A 24,157-nucleotide genomic window follows, 5' to 3' on the forward strand; every position below is an offset into this window, starting at 1 on the left:
ACAGGGGACATCACACACAGCCCAATGTGATCAAGTGAAGTTCATTTACTACAACGTTTGACACAGTTATATATCTTATGTGCTTGTGCACGCGCCTTATACAATACTCTAATTGGTACAATACCCCGGTTCACGCGACACTATCTTATCCTCTATTGGCTGTGCAAGCTTCTTCACGAGGTGTCCAGCAGTTACTTATCTCATTCTTCAGCATCCAGGTGTTGTTTGTCAGGCTCTTCTTATCTTCCTTTTTCCCAGCGTACAAGGACACAGCGTCCTTGTCTGCTCCAGCACTTTGTAAACTTATGCTTCCTTCCCACCTAACGGCTGGATTGCTCACATGCCTTCGCCCAGCCAAGAAATCCTCAACACTTTCCAACCCATCGGAAGCCTGGGGAAGCAGCCTTTCTTCACTGTCTTCTGCTAGGAGTTGGGCTGCAATAGTGGCTTGGAGGAGAGAAGGTGCCAAGTCCCAGTAAATAGAGAGGGAAAGGATGAACCGGACTGAGGGTGAAGAAAGACATGTGAAACAAGAATGAATGAGCTCCTCTTGGTGTGGGATGGCCTTGTACAAGTAGTAGCCCCAGATGCTCTGTTCTCTAGTAAAAGACCTGGGTTGGTTGCTCCTCTCCTCTTTCCCAGGACTTGAGAACCATGATCTAGGAACAGAGTCAGACTCAGCTGGGTCCTTGCGCTGGCCTGTGTGTGAGAAGAATGCGTCCTGGGGGTAAATGAAAAGGTATGAGAAAAACTGAGAATTATAGGCTAAAATAGACCTTCCAACTAACTTAAATTTACTGTCCCTTGTGAAAGTACTCCCTGATTCTTCAGCAATGGAGACCTGGCAAGGCCTGAGTGTGACCAATGCTGAACCAAGGTGTGATCCCAGCAAGAACTGGAAGCAGGCTGGGTTGCATTCATGCAGCCAGGAAGCTAGTAGGCCTGCATATGTGCTCATCTGCTTTTGAATACAGGTCCCATATCTATATCTCAATGGCTAGAAAGGAGTTCTGTGTAAGGTCCTTGAGCTCCTTTCCATACAAGTAAACACAAAGTGTGCAGGGTCAAGGCTGAGGTCTGTGTTCTGTGTCTCAGGACCTCACATGCACTTCTGGAGCCTCACCACAACAGACCTCCTGGGAGCCACTGGCACATGATTTCCATCCAGTTAGCATTACTGCAGCCAGAAAAAGTGAGTAGGTACAAGTCAGGACAAAAATTTGGCTTTGCATGCCTCTGAAAAAGGACAAGCTACTCAGGATGTGACAAAACTTGAGCTGATTGTGTCTGTGCACTAGCCACCCGTTAGCTGGGCTTTCATTAGTTAGTTTCTCTCTGATAAGGGGAACTTGGTGAAAACAAGAAAGAGATATCTCACTGGAGGGACAATTATTTAAAACAGCAAGCAAACCTGATATTTCAAGGTGAGGGAGTTAAACGGTGCACGATTTGGGGGAGAATAAAATGCCTTCCTATGATGAATTCCAAGGCATCCAAAAGGCACAGTGCTGGCTCTCTGTCTCCAGAAGCAGAGTAATGAATAGCAGTGACAGTGTGATAATTAAAATGACCTCTTGGAGATATGGATTAGAAGGTACGCAGAGGGGGGATAAGTTCTCCTTTGAATTAATCTAGTGCTAATTTATGACTATCGTTGGATTTTATAGGGTTTTAGTGGAAGACTTTCAAAGTTGGTTTACTGGGGTGATATTGTTCCTTCTGCATATTCATCGGAAAAACACTTGGCAGAATTCCTCATTATTTCTTTTTGAATTATTCTATATATACATATATATATATAATGAGAGAATTTCAGGTATTTGCTTAGCTGCTAAAGAGTCTACTCTAGAAATAGGAATAAAGTGATAAAAGCAGCTGTGGAATGAGTGTGTTGTTTCATTTTCATTCCTTCCTCCTCACAGGCCCCCAGACTCACTTCAGTACCGAGACGTGGACAAGCGGGTTCTGGGAAGCCCTTGTGCTGCCCTGCTATTGGTTATTAGAGGGTCCTGCTATCGGACTTGTAAAAGTCAGTCTTTTAAGTTTAGATTTAATAATGGGATCTTCCTGGAAATCACTGTCTCTGCTTCTTGTCTCCTGCCACCCATATCTGCCCCACAGCCTGCAATTTCCAGGTCTTAGTATAGACTCAAAGTAGACTGCTCATCTCTGCCAGAGATGCTCCCTTTCTGCTGAGATATCCCAAGCTTTTAGTTGGATAGAAAGGACAGATTGGAGACAGTTACCCATATGGGAAATGATGACATCCCATTTGTCAACTCCCATGCTGGTAACCTTCTTCCCATCCTCTCCACCTGCCTAGCAATACCATAGCATCCAAACATAAGGTTATCTGCCAAGAGCATCTGCCTTGCTCCTAGGTTGGGCAGCACGCCTGTTCTGGAGCCCACCCTCCCCATTCTTGTTCCAGCTCGTCATGTTCAGACACTTTGCTTTTGCCTCCCATTTCACTCCTGTCTCAGTTTGTCCCTGGCACCTTCTGATCCAGCCATAGTTGCCCCTACCCATTTTCTCCACCCTGAGATCCCAATCACGTCTCGTCTGAACACTACAGGCAGAGTTGACTCTATAGTGCTTTCTTCAGAGACTCACCTCTGCTAGCGGGGTGCACCAGTAAACCATGTTTCTTGAAAACTCTCCCTGACCAGCTGGGGATGGAAGCCTGAGCCTTTCACTGTCAGGTCTTTGCTAGCCTGCATGATGAGGGCTTACAATTTGGCATGGCAGAGTGTGCATCAAGTGCACACATCATTTTACAAATTCTTGGGGAGACTATCATGGTAGCTGAAAATATGAGACCTTTTGCTCCCAGTCTCTAGCTCACTTTCCTCTCGCATGAGTGCTGAAGTTCTTCTCCTCCACCTGAGCAGGCAGGTCCTGCTTCAGAGCCTACTGCTGGCCTGCCATGAGCCTCTTCTTCCTGGTGAAGATAAGCTATGTCTCAGACGTCAGTAATGTACGTTGTACACACAGCAGTAATTCTGTACTAGTCTCCTGTGTCAGGTCCAAGGTAAGGTAATGCCAGGGATTTTCAAAGGTTCGGAAGCCAATATGGGTCCAAAACTGGGCACAAGTTTATCTGAGCACAAATGGAGGGTTCTTCTTGTGGGGAGACCTGAGCCCCGTTGCATTGCCCTGCCTCTTTCCACTCTCTGCTTGGGCACCTGGAGGGCCCTGCCTTGGAGCAGTAGCAACTTATTTACCTCCCTTTGTACAGGACTGGGTGATGAATATTAAAATGCCGAAATTAACTTGTTTTCTGTGCATTCTGCTCTCCTGACAAGAAAATCCCGCTACAAACCCCTGCACAGGCAGTCTAACTGTGCTGAATTAGACCCTCACTGTGAGGGGATTATATATTCTGATTGGGGCTGCGTTTGCAATTATTTTCTCTGCCACACCAAAGACCTTTACTGCAGAGCTGCAAACCAGTTATAGGAACATGAAATGCTTTGACTTCTTCACTAGGGAAACATTAATCCAATCACAGGTTATGTCCATTACAGACTATGGCAATATTGTATACAGGAATTCCCAGGAGAAGGTTCTACAAAAATTGGAATCTCTCTATAACCATGTTATGAGATTTACTGGTGTGGATAAAATGGGCAGAGTTAAAATTACCAGCCTGGCTATCTCTAAAAGACAGGTGAAGTCTGCTGGCTATCATTGCTTCATAATATTACAAATGGAAAAGCCCTGAAGTAATTGAATAACACATCTGCTGAAAAAACCTTGTGAACTGCTATAACCTAAAGATAGACTGCAAGGAAACAATGTATGTACAGCACTCAGTTAAAAGGAAAAAGATGCTTTCCTTACCTGGTGCAGGAAGATATCGCAAATGCAGATACAGATTCTCTCTTTGCCTCCTAGATTATGTGTGTGTGTGTGTGTTTGTGTCTATCTATCTACCTCTTTTCATATAAAAATAAGTTAAACCAGTTTCCTCAGCAGCTGCAGGCATGCTGCTGGATGGTAACGATTCATAAGCAGAGCTCACTGCGTTTCCTTTTGTACTGGACGTTGCTAAAAACATTTGACATGGCTTGCAAAGGAGCTGATTTCTGTCCCCTTAAAGTCTCTCTGTCCTTGTGCAGAAAAAGATTTCAAAGCCCTCTGCAAGAGCTGATTAAGGTTTTCCCTATGCTTACTATTAGTATTTAGTGGTCCATAGCCACGGGTTAATAGCAGAGAGCAACTTCACTGGGTCGCTGCAAGCCCAGGACTACAAGGAAGATGTGTACTGATGTAGCTGCTGCAGCCACGGCCAGGAGCGGTCTGTCCGTGTAAGTAAGCGCACCCTGCGCACACCGTTCAGAGGGGGAGGATGGCCCACAGCTTGTCGACTGCCTTGGTATCGCCCTGTAATGCAACCAGGTCACCTCCAGGCATGGAAGAGCCAGGCTTCCCGGAGCCACATGCTCCAGACCCTGCAGAGCTGACCAACCATCACCTCATCCATTTTCTGGAGGTAAGCGCGCTACGGATTGGACTTTTTGTGGTGCATGCAAGGAGATTTCAGATCAGATCAGACGCAATACATCCTGCTATGGTTCTGCCTGGGCATGGAGGAGCACCTCTCATTACTCATGTTCTTCCCCATCTGGTAGCGCTGAGCAGAGATCCAAGGGCACCTGACACGAACTGCATTGCAGCAGCATGGCTGTCAGGGGTTGTCATAGCTAGTCAATACAGGGAGGTGTGATTTATTTCACGTTTCATGCACCTCTCCGTGGCAGACTAGCACACGTGGAAGGAAGATATGCTTTCGAGATAGCAAGTCTGGAGGTGTTTGCATCCTCCTGTGGAAGGAACATGGGAGGCTGAGAGCATCAGTACTGATGGGCACGGTATGTAAAAGAACTTTGAAATCAGAGTCTTTTTTTTTTTTCATGAAGTTGTTCATTAAAGAAGTTCTTCATCATTGAAAATGTTTTAAAAAAATCCAAGTTTATGAAGTACGAAAATGGTGCTTTTCCAGTAAGGCTTGAAATTTACTGTCTGGAAGCAGTGGGAGCAGAAACTATCCAACTCTAACTTAAGCTGCAGTATCAATAGCCTGGGTATACAAAAGAAGATTTTTCTTACCAGCTAGTGTTTGGAAGAAAAAAGTACTAGAGCAAGTTATGCCATTGGGGATGAAGTCTTTCTCACAGTCATGAGGGAACCAATATCCTCCTGTGATCCCCCATTACATACACAAAATTATACTGAGTATAAAGAGTCCCCTGTTCATTTTGCACATTTAGGGCTGTTACCCCTGGTACTTTCAGCCAAAGCAGCCTGAACAAATGCTGAGGATTTGTACATTTCCCTTTGGTGCTAGGTGAAGGTGGGGGATTTGGGGGGTTTTGCTCCCTGTGCGTACCACTAAGAGTGTTCTGTAGCATTTATGTCCTATTTTAAAGCTGGATGAAGAAATTTCCAGAGGTGTAACTTCTTTAGGTCCTAAACGTTATCCATGTTGTGCGATGCAGTTGCGAGATGCGCCTTTACAGAGCCGTGCTGCCATAAATGAGGAGGCCGCTTGCTGGTGTTTACGGTGCTGAATACAGAGCGTAGTCCTGCAGGGAGACGGTGTGCTCTTGGCCGGGAAGTTGTTTTCTGGCAAATCCATGTTGTACTTAGCACTTCCATTTCTTTCTCCCCCAAGGCGGATTCCTTTTCCCTCTCGGTCCGTCACAGCCCTGTCACACTCCCAAAGACTTTGAGCAGCTGATCCTGAGCCACCAAGTGGAAAATACCTAGCATGCATGGAGAGGCTTGACTGAGAAGTAGGAGGAAGGGGGGAGAAAAAAAGATGGAGAAGCACAATTTAACTTTAGCTCAGGAAGCTGGTTGGAGCATAGAGATGCTCTTTAGCATGGAAGTGGCTCTTGCAGAGCTTGTGGTTCAGCACTGAGGGCTGCGTGAAACCTTTGGTCCTTTTAGGTGAAGAAGAGTTTTGCTATTCTTCTAAATAAAGCCAGGACTTCACCCTGGAAATCTTGAATGCAACTCTCAGCTCTTCTATGGATCGGATGCTGCAAGATTTAGGATAAGGTGAGGAATATTTATTTCTGTGATTCATCTCTACCATCCAAAACCCCATGATACTTCTACCTCACAGTAATGTTGCTTTATATACCTATTTTTCCATGTGAGGCAACACCGATTTCTCACATGGTGGCCCAAGACTCAGGCAGCTGAAGTGAGCTGAAGCAGGACAGAAGTGGGTCACAGAGCCAGCGAGGGAAGTGAATGAGACTCCATGGCTGAGCCACGGCAGCCAGCTGAGTGATGGCAGTGGGTCCTTGGCTAAATCATCACAGATGCTCCCAAGGCAGTGTTGGCAGAGAGTAAAGAGTAATTAATAATGGCTGTTAAATGCAGATATTTCACACCTCTCAACCTTGAAAAAATGGGGAGAAGGATTTTTGCAAAATACTTCCTTTTCTGTCACTCTCACACTATGTGTTCGGTACGCTCTCTTCCTGAACCGAGCTGTCGTTCAGCCATCCTGAGACTTCCCAAACCATTCGTCTGGGGATTTCTGACTGAAACGGCTGTAAACATCACAGTCCTCAGGTTATTAGTTAGTTTCATGCCCATGATATGACTAGGGGATCTGTGAGATGACAGAGGTTGTGTGGAAAGCCACACAGAGAAGAACCCTAGAGACTCCCATGCCACTTGCTATAATCAGTGTAGGTGCCACCTTTTGGGGTTAATCTTGTTTGCCCATGACAACCTCCAAATGTTTTTGATGACAAATCAAGATTTCCTAAGCTTCCTTGCTCAACTTCATCATAATTTCACACTTACTACATCCATGTAGCCCATAAACAAAAAGCTAAAAAAAGGTACTTCATTTAGACATTGCAGATGATAGGTACAGACGTGGTTAGCTGGAGTAGTCCTGCCATGAATACTAACAGTTCTGCTTTCTGATACAGTGGAGGTGCAAGACATAGTAGGGACAGTATGATAGTGCAAAAAAAATGGTCACAGCCAAGTTTTCCCTTCAACCTGAGGCATGTCATATTTGAATGAAACTTCCCTGGTGCCAATGCCATTTTTAAATAATTTAAACTATTAATTTCAAATCTGTAACTTGAGCAGCCTGTGTATGGGTTGAAAAAAAAATTCTCTAATTTTCATTGATTTAGAAAAATGGTGGCAGTCTGCACAGCGTGCGGCCAGAGGTGGAAACCCAAGCCCTGTTTTGAGCTAGGGTGCCATGTAGCATGGAACATGCCAGCTTAAAAAGAGGACACATTCTGGGAAGGGGAACCTGTATTTGGAAATCGTCAAGGGCCATCAGAGCAACTACTGCTGTCCAGGGTAAATTTGCCTGAATTTTGCTCCAACCTCCTCACTATTTCAGTATCCAAATGCCTGCAGTTGGTATAAAACCATGTTTGTACTCCAGGCTGTAGGTTCAAAACATTGGACTTGACTGAAGGCACAACTGAGAGGGACAAAGAGATGCATATTGCTGCTTCTTTGACATGAGTTTATCAGCACGTTTGTGATCGGTGTCCTGTCTGCATGTTTCCATGATATGGAGGGTGTGCCTAAGGGTAGCAACAACCCTCAGGCATTTTTTTAATCCCTTACTCTTAAATGCGTGTAGGCCAAAGTCCTTTGTTATTGTCAGTCCTCTGGGTGAACAGCTATAGGTGAGTTAGTTAATACAAACAATAATAATGGTCACAAGCATATGTATCAGCAGTGGTACAGACTAGCCTTGTGTTTCTGCACTTGAGAAGGAGAAGCACATCCAACATATTCAGTCCTTGGCTGCCCCAAAGCATTTTCTTGTGCTGTTGGGAAGATGGGAGTGCTGTGTGTTTCTGGAGAGGGGATTTACCAGTGGAGCTAAACACCACTAACCCCTTGTTACTGCCCACCACAAACCTAACCAAACCTAACAGAAAGAAGGAAGTGGTTCCCGGAGTAACCATGGACGGCAGTCTGGCATAACCCACACGGACCACACACCCAGGCAGGGACAGGGCTGCTCACCATGGAGCGGGTACATCCCAATCCCATCTGGGCCAGTTTTGGTATCAGAAAAGCAGCTCAGTCCCAAACCAAGGCACGAGGCTAATCATTCATCAGTGCAACTGCACCGATGCCAGTGCAGAATAGCAGGAAAGACTCTATCCCCATGTACTTTTAAATCATCAAGCTAATAAGTACCCTGGATGATAAGATGTAATCTTTTAAATGCAGTATGGATTTCTTCCCTGAATTATGCATGATAACATCTTTAGGCATGAGCTTTATTTTTTTTTTTACTGAAAGAGCTGTCTTTTGGTCATGGTGGTGGTAATCACTGTGTTTTACAATTCAGCAGGCTGGTCCAGGGAAGGCTCCCTATTGCTAGACAATCTCTGCTAACTTCCTAGGAGTGTTGGGCCCTAGGATGGTGCCAGAGCATCTCCAGGAGATGTGAGGCTGTTAACCCATTGGTTCAACAAGCTGATACTGGTCTCCAAGCAAAAGTACCCAAATCTCACGTTGAGAGAGATCAACAGGGGGAAAGGGAATGAATACTAGGATTTCAAAGGTGACCAGACAAATTCAGATCAAATCTGGTCACATGCAGTCCCCATCTGGGGCTTACTGGTTGCTCAGGGGTGTATGGGGACCACACATGGCACAAGAGGCAATGGGAACAAATACATGAAATTCCATCTGAACACAAGAAAACACTTTTTAACTGTGAGGGTGGTCAAACAATGGAACAGGGTGCCCAGAGAGGCTGTGGAGTCTCCATCCCTGCAGATATTCAAAACCCAGCCGGACATAGCCCCGGGCAACCTGCTCTAGCTGACCTGGCCTGAGCAGAGGGGATGGACGAGATGATCTCAAGATCCTTTCCAACATCATCCATCCTGCGATTCTGTCTCCTGTTTCTTCTACCCATTTCTGACAATTTTACTGGTCATTTTGCAGCAAGCAGTGTAATAATATAAAAATTGAGCTCTTTTGCAGCACTTTCTACTCCTTGGTCCGCAGTGCCTTTAATGAGGTTTGTAGTTCATCATCCCTTTTTAACAGCTGGGGGAACCGGGACAGTCAGAAAACAAGTGATTTGCTTAAAGACATTCGGGAAGATAGGGGCAGATGGACCAAATTTCCTGAGTGTCACCTCCCGTTCTTGCACCAGCACTGCAACTGCAACGCCTGTGCAAGTGGTATTTCAAGAGAGATGCCTGGTATATCTAGCACCCGGTGACAGCAGAGGCCGAAGGCGCTGGATGCAGCACTCTATCCACAGATGCAGCCCTTGGACTGTAAATCACAGCAAAGGAGAAATGCTTCTGTGCTTTGCCAGGGAGACAATGGTGCAGGCAGCTCTGCTCCGGTGAGCTCAGCTGAACCACAAACAGGCAAGCTGGTGCTTTAATGAAGGCGTATTCACAACTGGTAAAAACAGTCTTTACCCACCAGTGCTTCAAACTACAGGTCTAGTTCCTGTATATCACATGCTATTTATATTTATCCAGTGCTTCCACTGCAGGTCTCAGATTTGGCCAAGTTGCAACGCATAACAACAGAAACATTCTTTCTTAATAGTACTACTATTACCAATCCTTAGAGATTGATGTTTGTAATACCATAAAAATTCCTTAACTAAAGCTCACACTGGTGTGATTTTGCATCTCAATGTATTTTGATCTATTGACAAGTACACCTTTATAAAAAAAAAATAATTCTGATTTTTCTCATGAATATTGAAAATCAGACAGAAGAGCAGATGTGGGTGCATGTCTACAGACACACAAGCACAAAGCCCCCACTTTAAGTACTTGCTTAAATCCCAGATCCTGACAAATAGGAATGATCTGCTCGTTACTCTTTTGGTGAGCTGAATAAATACGCGGACTGTGTTTGTATGGAATAGAGGAAGCAGGCAATGGCCATTTATGGACGATTAATCACAGCCATGTATTCTTTATTTCCTATTTATGGGTGATACAGTGGGCTGAATTTTAATCAGCTCTCACTATCGTGGGTTTTCATGTTTCTGCTTTCAGCAGTTAACACTTTCGAGATATCAGAAAATGAAATGAGTAGAATGGCTATGGATTGGGATCGCAGTCTGGTTTTAGCGATGACTTTTCTTACCGCCTTCAGAGAAGGAACAAAATAATGTCTCGTGAGTGCGGGCTTCTGAGAAGGCAACTTGGAAATGGGTGCAGTTAATGATAACATCACATAACGGTCAGTAGAACAGTGAGCCAAGTTCAACTAAAACCAGCTTGGAACCGAGACTTCCGCTGTCTCTACCTGATACAGTTATTAGAACTAATGCAAAACAGGGAACAAAATGCTACCACTGGCATGCAGGGAACATTCCTATTTGGAGGTGCTTTACAGCTGTTCAAGTGGGATAGTTGTACGCAAGTGGAAAAGGGGGGCTCCAGCCTTGTGCCCCACTGAGTCAGTGATTCCTCCGGCAGCAGGAATGTCTCAAATGAACATGGGGCTTTAATGTTTCCTGAACTTGTTACTCACTAGACAAAGCTGGCTTTTCTTAATGGTCAGAACTGGGAGCTACCCCTGCCTGGAGGGGGAAGGCTGCCCTCCCTGGCCTCTGACGCTGGTATAGTTGTAGCTCAGAAGATTGGCAGAGCAAGTGCTGTAAGATTTCAGGAAGAGCTCAGCAGCAAGACTCATTTAAGGATTATTGCAGGAATGGCTCCTTCATTCTTCTTTGTTTTTTAACTTAAATATGCAGTAAGGCAGAATGCTCTTCAGCAGAGACACAATCTTCATCCCTTTGTTCAAGGAGTGGAGAGAAGAATAATTAACAGAGCCCTTACCTCTTCTTCTTGGATGATGCTCCGTTTGACCTTTACAGTACTAAAGCGGTATTAACATGAGAATCATGTACTGTATCCTGACCTCAGTTACACCATGGTACATCTGAATTTGGAGTCAGACCACTAAAGTAATTAGAATTGACTGGGACTAAGACTGGTGCACGTGGTATTTGATATTTCTGGCATTTATATTCAAGGCAGTCAGTGGGATCCGTTACATCACCCCACACCTGCCCTATGCATGCCGCACACAATGTGTTTATTACGCATGGTACTAATCGCACAGCAGGCAATTAAAGTGGAGAGCATTTTAAAAGTCAAATTGGCCTTTTACATCACATAATTTGGGATGGGGGCCAGATTGCTCTGGATGATTTAGATACCTAGCTCAATCAATGAGTATGAGACATTGAAATGCCTTTGGAAAAAAACCTGCAGTCCCTAATCTTTAAATTTCATCTTTAATTTTGGAGTGAAATTGGTGCTTAGAAAATATAGCTCAGGGAGGGCTGGGAAAGAAGAGTCCAGTGAGCAAAACTGACATCTCGCTGAGCCAGGGACTGTTGTCAACTGAAGAGGAGATGGGAAATTAGCACGCAGCTCAGGCTGGCTCGCTCGCAGGAATACATCGACAAAATCGATACAGGGAGATGACGCCATCCAGCCCCTAAAAACCTATAGTCCTTTAAAATGAGGGCCCTGGGTGACAGATACTTTTCCAGGCATTAAGACTCTGGCAGCCCAACCAAAGTACAAGATCAAGAAAGTAAATTTGAAGGAGTTACTTTATTACAGATAACACTGCCTTTTCCAGATAGCCACGCTTCAGTTAAACCCACTGAACCAAATGCCACGTTGCAATTCACTCGGGAAAAGCAGCTTGCCCTAAGATATGATACAGGACAAGCAAAATTAATAATTTTGAGATGTATCATCATATGAAGAATGTGAGGAATTTTTTTTCTTCTTTTTATTGGGACTCTTGAGATTCTCCTCCTGGGCTACTATTTAAAGCCCAACTTTGTTTGTGCTGCTTGGATCCAGTTTTCATACCCCAGCATAAAAACAGACCTCTGGAGAGAAAGCAGCATTATATTCTGCCATACACAGTAGGCCAAGTGGAGAAGAGCCACTTCACCAATGGGCTTTACTCAGTGAAGGGAAGAATTTAAGTGATTTTCATGAAATGAGGATTTAGCCCACAAAGGGGCTTGGGGACACGGAGACTTTAGAGATTTGGAGGCAAAATGATAGAACTTTGCTTTGAAGTCAGCCTGAGACTGCAGAAAACCACTCTGAAATTACCCGCTGGCTTCAGGTTATCCTCTGTGTTGGGAAGGGGATGCTTTGGCTGTCTTTTCTGGGGCTACTGAAAGATCTCAGTCTTCAGAGCTGCCAATATTCCAGCACTGGAGGTGTGCGTAAGTTGTGATAAATAAGACAAGATTTACAGAGGAAGAAGCACTGTGCAAGTACAGTGATGGAGGTAATAGTTTGCTCCTGGACGCACAAACGCTTTTGAGGTTTCTCAGGGTCTTTTAAGGCCCGGTTTAAGAAGAAAAGAACGTTGCTCATTTGGGCATATATGTCTGAGTGATCATGCAAGAGCACACATGTGTGTCCATGGGCAGTCTGGGGTTAACAACAGATTTCTGTGAATTCCCAAGCACGGACAGTTTGTCCTCTGCTACACCTAGAAAGTGTGAACAGCACGGACATGAAGATCTACTCCTCATGAGTAATAATTTAGCTCTTTTATGGAACATGCTGTAATGAAGATTATTAAAGCTGCCTTCACAATTTCGAAGTCCAATTCTTTTTTATTTCATTAGGAATTAAACTTTCAGATCCCACATGTGGCTTTGAAAAATCTCAGTTTGCAGGTCAGAAACACCACAGAGATTTTAACAACTTACTCCTTGCCATAGGCTTTGTCCACAAACAGACACAGATCGATGGAATGGGACTCAAACGATGGATGCAGGCCAATGACCAACACTTTGTACCTTCCAAGCCCTGGGACCACAATACAATGCATGTGGGAACCACAGCAGAGGATCCAGCTGGCAGAACATGCACAGGCCAGTCTTACTGCATGAAAACTTCATCCAGTTGCTCGTTACCCCGGCTTCAGGGAATATCATGTTAGAGCAGTGATTTGATCGTCAAGGTTGCATCGTGCAAGACGCAAAGCAAGCCAGCACAATTCCTCTTCAACGCTTCAAGCTAATGAATATTAAATTCAGGTGTGTGTTTGATTGCCCAACATGGGGGGCAGAGGGATCAACAATGGGGGATGTTGGAGACAGCCATTACAGCATCAGCCTGGGTTGTGAGGATCCTTATACTAACTTCTTTCCCTGACCTCTAAAGTAAATCTGGTTTTTTTTTTCTTTTTTTTCAGTTTCCATCTAGATCAACATTCAAAGACACCAAAACTAATGAAGAACAGACTAAAATTTGAACTAGAGTCCGAGCCAACAGGCCAATGAAGACATAGTTTAAGACGGCAGCATCATTCAGTCACCTGTGCCCACATGTCAGCTGAAAAGGAGTCAGTGAAGGATTGTGCCTTCAGTCTGCTGGTTTTTGTCCTCTGTCAGGCCTTTGCAAGTCACGGCAGTAAGAGTGGTCCCCAAACCCCATCAGTTTAGAAGAGAAAGCTATTCCCAGGGTGTCTTTTTGGAAACAGCAAAGTTGCAGCTTTAGATTGATGTTCATTTTTATTTTGTGATCATAGCTAATTAAAAGAAATTAATAGAAACATAGCCAGATCCAAAAGTTTATTAGAAAAGAAGCATTGTAGTTTAATTATGCCACTATGTTGTGTATGACACAAAGCCCACTGAAATCTGAATACTTGATGATCTCTGGAATTTGACTAAGAGCTCTTCGGCCTTAGGGAGAAACTTGACAATTACTAATCTACATATGCTGACAATCTCTACATATCAGGGGCCCCATGAGGGTCTTTAATTGCTCTGTAAACTTCAAACTGGAGTGTTCTTCAGTAGGAAAAAACAAGACGCTGCATTCAAGCTAAAGAAGAGTGGTAGTTGACATGTTTATTAAATACCCCCAGGCCCCAACGGACTGCAGGGTGGATGGTTCTCTGGGTAGAAGAAGTTATAAATGCAGCATCAGATTTATTCAAGTCAGAACAATTATGCATGAATGCTCAGGTGCAACTACACCACGATGGATCCAGGAAAACTTTCTGCAAAAGCATTTCCGCAATTCCAAACCGTGTTTCTATTCTCTGTCCCTTTTTGCCACATTTGCTTGAGCTTTATGACTGCGCACACAAAATGTCTGCACGATTTGAATGGAAGTGGGCAGCAGATTTTACAAAGTGCTGACCTGAGCTTTTTCAAAAGCAAAATATGTGACATTTGCCTTACTGTTGCATAATTGTAGGCAGTGAGTTTTGTCCATGTATCTGGCAGGGGAGGGACTTCTATCCTCCAAGATACCTTCAATACAGGACCTGAATTTATGCCAGAAATTTTAGTAGGTCTGGCTCAAAATGTAGCTGCAGGAAAACTGATCGTTTCATAGGAGAACTGATAGCTTCATATTCCTTCCCTTTAATTTACAGTTTGATACAAGCCCGCACTTTGATGATTAAGGTTATTCGTGTGTTACGGACAGCGCAGAAGGTTATTCTGGCTCATTCTCCTGTTGCTGTATTGACTTGATGATGTCGGGCTTTGATGTTTACCTTGTATGTTGTCAACATAATCACCAAGCAAATTCCGATTGCTTCATTTCTCATTTTATTTCTTTGTATTTCAGGAATATCTAGTTATCCTCCTGCTGCCGTGAGGTTTCACTACCCCTACTGAACTGGCCACAGCGCACGGAGGAAGAAATAACACTAACCCCTCCAGAAGCCATCTGACACAGCAGCATCGGTCTGGGCAGGGGGTTTTACAAAGTACTTTATCATTTCTGGGGAGCAGAAGGAATAGACAGAGCTCGGACTGCACCCCGATGGGCTGTGCAGCACTCACCATTAGGGGAACACCTTGCCTTGCCTTGCAGTGAAGTTGATCAGAAAATAATTGGAATAAATCTGGAAACTCCCAGTGCCAGCTTCGTTCTGGGCTCTAATGACATAATCCAAACCTTTGCATTTGAGGAGGGAGAGCGTTATCAACGCAACACGTTAAACAACCTTAACTCCAGTGAGCAATGGCACCACTATAACACTTGTTTATTAGCAAAATGCATCTGATCTCAAAGGCCTGCATGACAAGTTCATTACATATCAATTTAATTAGCTGATTTACATTTAATTTACATTTCAATTAATGTCTTTAGCAACAAAACGTTGCCTTAATAGGGTAATTGCCTGTTAGGCAATATGTAAAAGAATAAATAGTCACATTCTGAGGAAGAATTCCTATTTTCAATTTTTTATTACCATAAATAACCTAAATAATTATTGCTCTTAAGGGGCCACGTCCCAGTTCCCTTCTGGGCCTAATTATAAAGACTTAGTACCTCATTACGCAAAATGGTTTCAGAGTCACAGAAAACCATTACTCTAATCGTGACTCATTAGTTTCAACAAAAGAGGGGAAAACTGCAAAAGTCGGCACATTTCACCATATTATTCTTGTGGTTCATAAGCAGCAGCACATTTGAGAAGTGGCTGTTACAGCTGTGTAGGCGTTTCTGTCACGAAGCCCTGTTTTCAGAGGGGGGGGCGCGTTGTGTAACTTTGGTCATTAAAAGAGTCGCATCCGACTGGAAAAGCTGGCACGTGCACCCCTGGCACGGAGCAAGAAGCTTGAGCAAACTTTTGGTTTTCTGCTCCCTGAGAGCTCATCTTTCCCCCATGCGGCCACACGCATGGTGGCTGGGTTTGAGGCTGTAATGTGGGATCCATCTTCTTCTACCATGCCAGAACGGTTGCTTTCATCACCATAATATATCCCAGTGCATAGAAAACGGACATGTCTTTTAGGATTTGTTTGAATTCAGTGACGCTTTATCACAGTGCTCCTTCCTCGTAACTAGAGAGCAAAAATTGACTGCAGGCTTGTGTGTGACCAGGCTGTGACTTTAAGGCTCTTAGTGTTGGATCCAGACTACTGTGGCAATGTGATGTAAAACACTGATCTCGTATAGACTCACTCTGCTGGTTTAAATTTGTTCAAAAAACCGTGGAAGGTTTGGCATGGTGCTGGCAGGTTTTATGCTATATTAGGCATTGACTCTCTGTGCTAGTCTAACGTTACACTGGATCCAGCATCATCTGTCCTTCGGCAGCCAGTGCAAAGCCAATGTTAAAGCATTAAGCTGGCACAAACTCTGTGTCAGGAGCTCTGGCTGATTCGATGTACATGTCTGCACTTTGTTTGGATGAAGTTCGTTCTGTTGGTGATCCAGTGGTGCAGAGATCTGGAACTGATGTCTGGAACTAAGGCATTGATTGCATTTGCTTAAAATGATGTCATGTAAGGAAATAAAAAGGGACTGATTAAGATTCTGTTTAGCAAATAATAAATTCATAATATTCTAGGAATATATAGAGCTTTTAAAAAGAAAGTGTTTAACTAATGAGAAAACAACCTTTTCATATAGTGTTAGTTTCCTCATTAACCTTTAATGATGATTCATTTGTAAAAGAAACCCAAACTTAAACACCATGCTATACTTTCTTACATTGCAGATAAAGCCAAAGCTAGAAATAGTATTTTTTAATGATAGTATTGTGCAGCTTCTAAGAACAGATAATCGGTGGGGTTTTTCTCCCCCCCGTCCCCCCCCCCGGGTTCTTTTTCTCTTTTTAAAATCTCCCCCCCCCCCTCCCCCCCCCCACTTCTTTTAGTGACTACGTGTTACTGTCCTCACTTCACAGGTAGTTAAATTGGCAGCATAGAAATGTTAAGTGACGTTTCATATCTCAGAGCTGTAAGGAGAACCCCTACCCTCACACAGTCCAGCCATCCTGCTCTAATGTCTACTGAAGTCAACAACAGTTTTAGTGGATTTTGGAACTCATCTTCAACGCCAAGGTCTGCGGACAACTCAAGACTGTGACACAAACACTGCCCCATAACGTGCTAGATTCTTACCTGGTGTAATTCACCCAAGTCCAGAGGCAATTCATCTGGACTATGTGCCTGGGCAAATTTACTGCCAGAGGCTGGGCAAGTTCTAGTTCCTTAGTGCTTAATTTTCCTGTAACAGGGTGCTGTATGTATATACCATTAGGACAGTGAAAAAGCAATCAGGTGGGAGTCACTTTCTTCTAATACGAAATGCACCCTTTCACTGGGATAAAGAAAACAGTGCTGTCTTTAGAGAGAAAGAAAGAGAGAGAGAGAAGCTTCCACTTCCAAAAAAATGTCTTATTACCTTCAGAAGTTAATTGCTTCAGACTCAGATGTATCTCTTGGTATTCTGCATTTTATTTTTGCTCCTATACTTGATGGATCTGGAATTCTCTTCCAAGCTGCTAACTCAATTTTTGCTTTTTAAAGCTCATTTAAAACCTTTCCTACTTTCCTGTGTCTGTGATTAACACTAATCCACTCTACCCTTTCTTTTCCTATGGCTTCTTATATTCAGTCCTTGCTGCAGCCTGCAAGAACTCTAATTGGCATCTGCTTTTCTTTTTGGGTTTCCATTTTTTTCTTTCTTCCTGCTCCATTTTCTCTCTGTTGCTATCTGGGCTGCTCTATGCCATCCTGTTATACTTTCTAGCCCAGATCTGCCTAGTGCTGTAAAGGATTTGATGATTTTCTTTAGGAAGGATTCTAATAATAGCCACAATCCTGCCCCTTTACAAATCTTCCTTACAATGAAAAAAAAAAAAGAAAAAGTTCTGCCTTCCAGAGTGAATTCCATTGAAAACCAAAAGTTCTTGTTTAAAAAAAAAAATAATCCCTCTCTGTTCCTGATGGATTGGAGAAATTTTAAAGGAGCAATGTTATAATTTATGGGGAATTTGAGCATAGATCTCAGAGCTCCCTATTAGACAGGGTAACTTCAGCTATTATTTAAAGAAAGTGTTTCAGTCTTCTTCTCTAATACAACAACAAGCTACAATTTATAACAGGAAAACAAGCCAGCCAGAAAGTCCTTGAGGTTGTCTAGTGACTTCGCTGTTGTCAAATTAACATGGAAGATGCTCAAACACTGCTACTTCAATGGGCAGAGGGACAAAGCCCTTGACACACTGCAGAGAGGCTTTTGAAAAACAAGCAACTAGATGCCATCTGAGCTGGATGAGGCTAACAGAAGCCAGAGCCTAGGACTATAATGGGATATGATGGACTTCAAGCTTTAACTGCCATTTCAGGTAGCCTACGCCAAAACCGTGATTTCTCAGCCCCCTATTCAGCTGCTGCCTCAGCCTGGCTGCCCAGAGGTGAAGCTTTTCCCCCAAAGACTGGTGTCTGACGCTCGCTTCCCAGCCATGCTCAGAAGTAGCTCAGTTAAGACAACTCTGACAAGCTTGGAGCCGCGTTTTGCCTGTGCCCTCAGGGCCTCAGAAGCCAGCGCTCCCTGCCGCCCTCCCAGCACCTCCTTTGGCAATGCAGGTGCTGCAATGCATGAGCTCCAAAGAAATTGTTCAGAGCCCTCTCCTCTGTTCTCTGCTCAGGAAGCAGTACTTTAGCATTTACCTTTTTAACATGCTTTACAGAGTCACAATGTTTACAGACGGAACATACCGCTAGACCATTAGGGTAGCCTCCTGTACATCATGGACCATTAAATACTGTTGTCACTCTTCTTTTTGTTTGACTAAAATATGTTTTGTTTTCACAAAAGCATTTCTTCAGTCAGCTCCTCATTTTCCTTTGGTATTGTCAGAAAGTGGAGAATTCACTTTCCCTTTGATAGCTTGTTCCAGTGGTTACTCACTTTCTCTGTTACGCTATAATGCCCAATACCTGATTCAAATTTTTCTAGCTTCAGCTTCTAGCAACTGCCTCTTGCTATGCTGTTCCAAGTTATATTAAAGATCCCTACAGTAGCCTGCATTTTTCAACACAAAGGTAGCTTTTGGCTTTCTGCTCAGGCCACTGTGCTATCGCTGCTGCAGCTAGAGCCACCACGGCTAACTTTCCGTGAGCAGCGGTTCTTCAATGCAGAATACAGGTGCCCTTTTTGTACACTTCCAAGCCAGCTGCTCTGAGTTATTGCAGGACCAGAGTCATCGCCTGTGGGATAGCAGAAGAATGGACAAGAATAGGCGGTAATTTCTGCTTCCTCCATGACCATTGTCTTCAGTTGCTTTGCCAACCCGACAATGTTCTTTTCTTTGCTTTTTAAATACAAAGCTGTACATACATGAGGAATAAAAAGCTCTAATATATTCTGCAAAAGTGTTCATCAAGTGAGAGACAGGACTCTGGGAAAAGATTAAGAGCTTACATTTTTCATTTGACTTATTTCACATAAAATTTCATAGAGGATAAAATGATGGGAGGCAAAGAAGCAATGATATTTCTGTTTTATCTCTGTCTAAGGACCATAAATCTTTCTGAAGTATCATTAATTACAGCAGCGCCATTCACAATGCTATTGTTAAGGGTCTATCAGCAGTCCCATTATAAACCCCTATATTCAGGGGTTTATAACTTGGTTAGAAGAATTTTGTTTCAAGCAAAAACTTCACTGGGGCAATATCTCCATCTAAGACAATTTTTTAAAAAAATGTAAAACACTAAGGAAAGTGTTACTTCTTTGGAACTGAGTAAGGGAGAGCCCAGGAACTTTCTAGGGGTACAAAGCTAATGCTATCTTGGCTGATAGTATCGGTACCGCTTGTGAATTCATAAGACTGTATTCATAGAAGTTATCTCTTAGATGAATTTAGATCATTCCTTTACAATGCAAGTTTCCAATTACTACAACTGAATTCAAGATCTGGAATATTCCTCTAGTGGCTGTAATGAAATCAGATTTGATTTCCTCTTTAGCTGCAGAGAGTTGAGAAAAAATTTAGCAGACCTGGAAAAGAGCCTACATGTTAAGAAAACTTCAGTGTCGTTAGGTAGCTTGCCTTTTTTTTTTGGTGTGTGTGTTGCAGGCATGACATACATCAAGAATCAGTGAAGTTAATGGTCACATTCACCAAAGCAAGTATTGGCTTAGCAGCAACACAGAGGAATTGCTCTGTCATGGCTGAGCCACGGTGAAATGTTAGAGAGGCGTTGAGTTTCTCCAGGTGTGTAGCGAAAAATGCTCTTCAATAGGCTCTAGTGAGACTGGGAGGGCACAGGGAAGAAAGGTCGCTGCTTTGCCTACATAACAACACGACCAGGTGACCTTTTGCCTGTAGCAACTTGTAGGTTCATCAAGGAAGCCTGAGAGCTCTGTCCATTTGTGTTCTTGCATGTTAGAAAAGAGCAACACGCTCAATAAGACAGGATCGACAAAATCATTGTGGCCTTTTTCTAAAGCAATAGATATTAATGAATGCTAACTTCTGGGCAACTTTTTCTCCTGCTTTAAAGTAGGAAGATTAGATGAAAATGTATTTTGCGAAGAGTGTGCTGGCACCCTCAGGTAATCTCCATCCTCTGTCCTCATCAATAATCTAACACTCTACCTTCCCCGTTACATTACTGTCTGCAGTAATGCAATTCACTTTGGTCCCCTTAGATCCTATTAGAATCTCTCACATTACAAAATTCTTCCAGCTCTGCTCTATAGCGTACTGGGATTGTTTAGTCTTAACTTCTGCTGGCTGTGTTCCTCAACTACAATTCTTTGCACAGGAATTGACTTTTGTGAACTGCACATTTAACCTAGCAGTGAGCGAGAAGATCAAAATAAGTAATGCATGTGGGTATTGTCCTATGGGGTCCCTAAAGCGCTCTGATTCTGCTTTGAACACTGTTGAATGTATCTTGTGATAATGAGTTCCACTATCTAAAGTACTTTCTTCTATCAGTTTTGATTGTGTTGTCTTTTAATTTCATTGCATGTGTCCTTTGAAAGGATAAATAGGCATGGGTAAATAGAAGCACACATTTCTACATATTATTCAATCCCTTATGTACCTCTTTTGTATTACATCTTATTTTTCTCCTCTCCAAAGTAAAACAGTCTTGTTTGTTTGCCTTTTCTAATATGGAAATCTTTCCCTATCTCATAATTTGTTGCTGTTATTTGAGCGCATGTCTTCCTGGAATTCTCCACAGTTATTAATGACGAGACAATCGTACTTGGTGATGATATCTAAATAAAGGGCTTGATGTGCAGTAAGACAGACATCTCTTCTGGCTGCTCTGTCAACATCAGGGGCTTAAAGTAGGCAGAAATGGCTGTCTGACAACACTCATAAGAACTGCAGTAGAGGGTGGAAAAATGTGGAAAGCTCCTTTATTTCCTTCATTCTTATTGCCAGAATGACTGTGCAATGCCACTTTGCACCCAGAGTAATACTTCCCAAGTTTAAGGAAAAAGCCATTCTTGGCTTCTTAGCCAAAAGTGAATCTCTGACAAACTCAGTGATGTTAGACTTGCACTCTGATCTCCAGTCTTATCTGATCTAATTCTATCTAATCCACAGCATCTTTTAAATTCTGAACTTTAGAATATCCACTGTTTGCAAACCTGACTCTTCCCATTTTTCCCAATTTACCCATTTTGTAGCATGTTTCAACACATTGAAACTCCCGAGGCCTGACTGTCATGAGCATTGCAACAATATGGTATAAATCTTATGATTAATTATCTTAAACCAGTGCAACCTCACTCTTTTGACAGTTACTCCTGGTTTGCAATGATAGAAATAAGAGCAGAATTGAATATTTTGATGACACCAGGGTTCCTTCATAGCAGGCACGTTGGAGGGCCTGGAAGACAGAAAAAGATGAGGCTTTTAAATGGAGGAGGTTGCAAAAACCTTAACATAATGCAGAGCTGTCATCCAGGCTCTTTTATTACATGGAACTAAGTATAAGTAGCGTTTTAAGAAGATTTACTTTTGTAAAAGCAAAGGAATTCATGTGCTTTCACAGCAGGGAAACTTTACAGCAGTTAAGACCTCAGGTCTATTAAAGTAGCATGCACTTCTTGTGGTTTTTGCTTATCAGTTTTGCTTATTAGCCAATGCATTTGTGCTGAAAGTCAGGGTATCCCCTTGTTGTCCCCCAGATTCCTGCATCATTGTTCCTGCAGTGCAAATGTAAGACTAAATCATGCATTTCACCATAATGAGAAGGTCCAGGTAGATCTTGCACTGCTGCAGAAAGGGCTGGACAGGAAAAACACTGCAGCAGCAGCAGCCTTTCTTTCCAAGGCCCAGTGGGGCGAAGTGGCAGAAACTCTGCAGGCCAGAGGGATGGAGAAGCATCTCTGTGCAGAGTGCACATCCCTCCAGTCTACCCCAGATTTTCCCTGGTTTACCAGGGGAAAAAACACTGAAATTCATTTTTGCCTTATCGCTTCGGAGAAGCTTTCTGTCCTGCCTTGTGCTCCTTTTTCAAAGGTTATAAAGTACTTCTGTTCCAGGGCACTGCACATGGATATTAAATTTTCATCACAAACATGATGCCGTTTTTGATTTCAGCATTTATCTATCTTCTGTTCTTATATGGCCACACTTACCATAATATCTCATACTTCACAATCTTTAACACATTATTTATCCCTTCAAAAAGCATGTATACGAAAGATACCTGAAAATAAGCAATAAACCATTTTAATACTGTTGCCTTCTGAGGTTATGGATCTTTGAGAATTTTCTTCTCATTAACTCTGGAATGCTATTCATAATCTTGAGACTGATAATGCACAGAAAATGGTTTTATCCAAGTGTCAACCCCTCCTTAATATATGTATTAGAGGTCTGCAATTGAAAAATGAGTCTTTTCCAGGCCCTAAATACAGATTCCTGTCCTTTGCTCAGACAAAAAAAAAAAAAAAGACGTAGAGCTGTTACAGAAGTCACACTAATGAAAATAAGGCCTGCATTTCCAGTCATTTATTTATTTTAAAAGATTGGTATCAAGTATTAGTAGTGATATTTAATCCAGCTATAGATTTCACTTTTGTCTGCAGTGACATATTATGTTCTTTGCATAGTTTCCTTTTAAACAAACAAACAAATACTTTGAGAATGCTGTTTCTTTCCAGATCACTTAGCACTAGCTTGCTAGATCACTCAGCGTGATTTTTCTTTGAAGTTGTAAAATTAAAATAAAGCAAGCCATGGGATGCATTTGAGCCACTGCTCTCTTTTGGAGGCAATTAAAATTGTCCACTGAGCTTCCTCCTCTCTCTACAGCTATACTTGTGAATTTGGAAAGAATATTTAAAGGCTTAAACCTCCTCGGTCTGAATCGGCTGAAATGAATTGCAGTTGCCAAAACTGAAAGTCAGACTATTTTGGTGTTATACATGACTGTAAATACACTGAGGACAACTTAGCAGCAAAGACATTGGGGAATACCCTTGGTGTTATCATAATGGTGATGAAGATCAGTGGTGTGTATTTGAATGTCTAGTAATGAAAGCAGAAAGGCAGGCCTGAAAAGACAGTTTCAGCTATGAGCGTGGAGACAAGTCTCTGAAGATGGGACCAGTCCGAATATACCACATGCACTCTGTGTCTCACTCACAGAGATCCTGAAGAGTCCTAAAACAGGATTCTGAAGAGTCAAAGGGGCCCAGGTGCCTAAAACTGGAAGTAGGTAAAATCCCAGTATGCATTGAAAGAAAAAAAACCCCAAGTATGGAAAGTCACTGCTTTTTAGCTATTCAGCGCTGGAGCTGTGTCAAACTTGGCTGGTGTCCCCCTCTTCTGAAGGGAAGGCTCTCTTGGCACCTTTCCACAGGAGGCCCAAAAAGCCAGAGGGATACAGACGTACCCCGAGCTTCGCGCTCCTTTTGGATGCCCAACAGCAGCGCTCCGCTGATGTGCGGCCTGCCTCCTTCCCTGCCCTGTGCTGGACGCTTTAGCTTTTGCACCAGCAATCCATCTCTCAACACAGCCGCCATCATTGGCACCGTCCATCCTTTGGGACGCCGAGGGGTTGGAAATCGTTCCACTTCTCACACACCCCGGGAGCTCCCCCTCAGCACCACAGGCGCCTGAGCAAAGGGCCAGCACCAGCCAGCCTGTGAGGGGCGGGAAGGGGGCACCCGGGCAGGCTGTGTGGGAGAGGAAGGACGAGGACAGGGGGCCCTGCGGAGGGCAGAGCGAGGGCTGAGGGGCCGCAGAGGCGGGGAAGGGAAGGGAAGGGCCACAGGCAACCGCCCGCCATGGCGGCAGCGGGCAGCGGCCGCTGGCGCAGAGCACTGTGGGAAGGGGCAGGCGCGGCCGCGCAGGGCGTTCCAGGAGC

Source organism: Haliaeetus albicilla, chromosome 8 (assembly GCF_947461875.1).
Source record: "Haliaeetus albicilla chromosome 8, bHalAlb1.1, whole genome shotgun sequence".
Lineage (NCBI taxonomy): Eukaryota > Metazoa > Chordata > Aves > Accipitriformes > Accipitridae > Haliaeetus > Haliaeetus albicilla.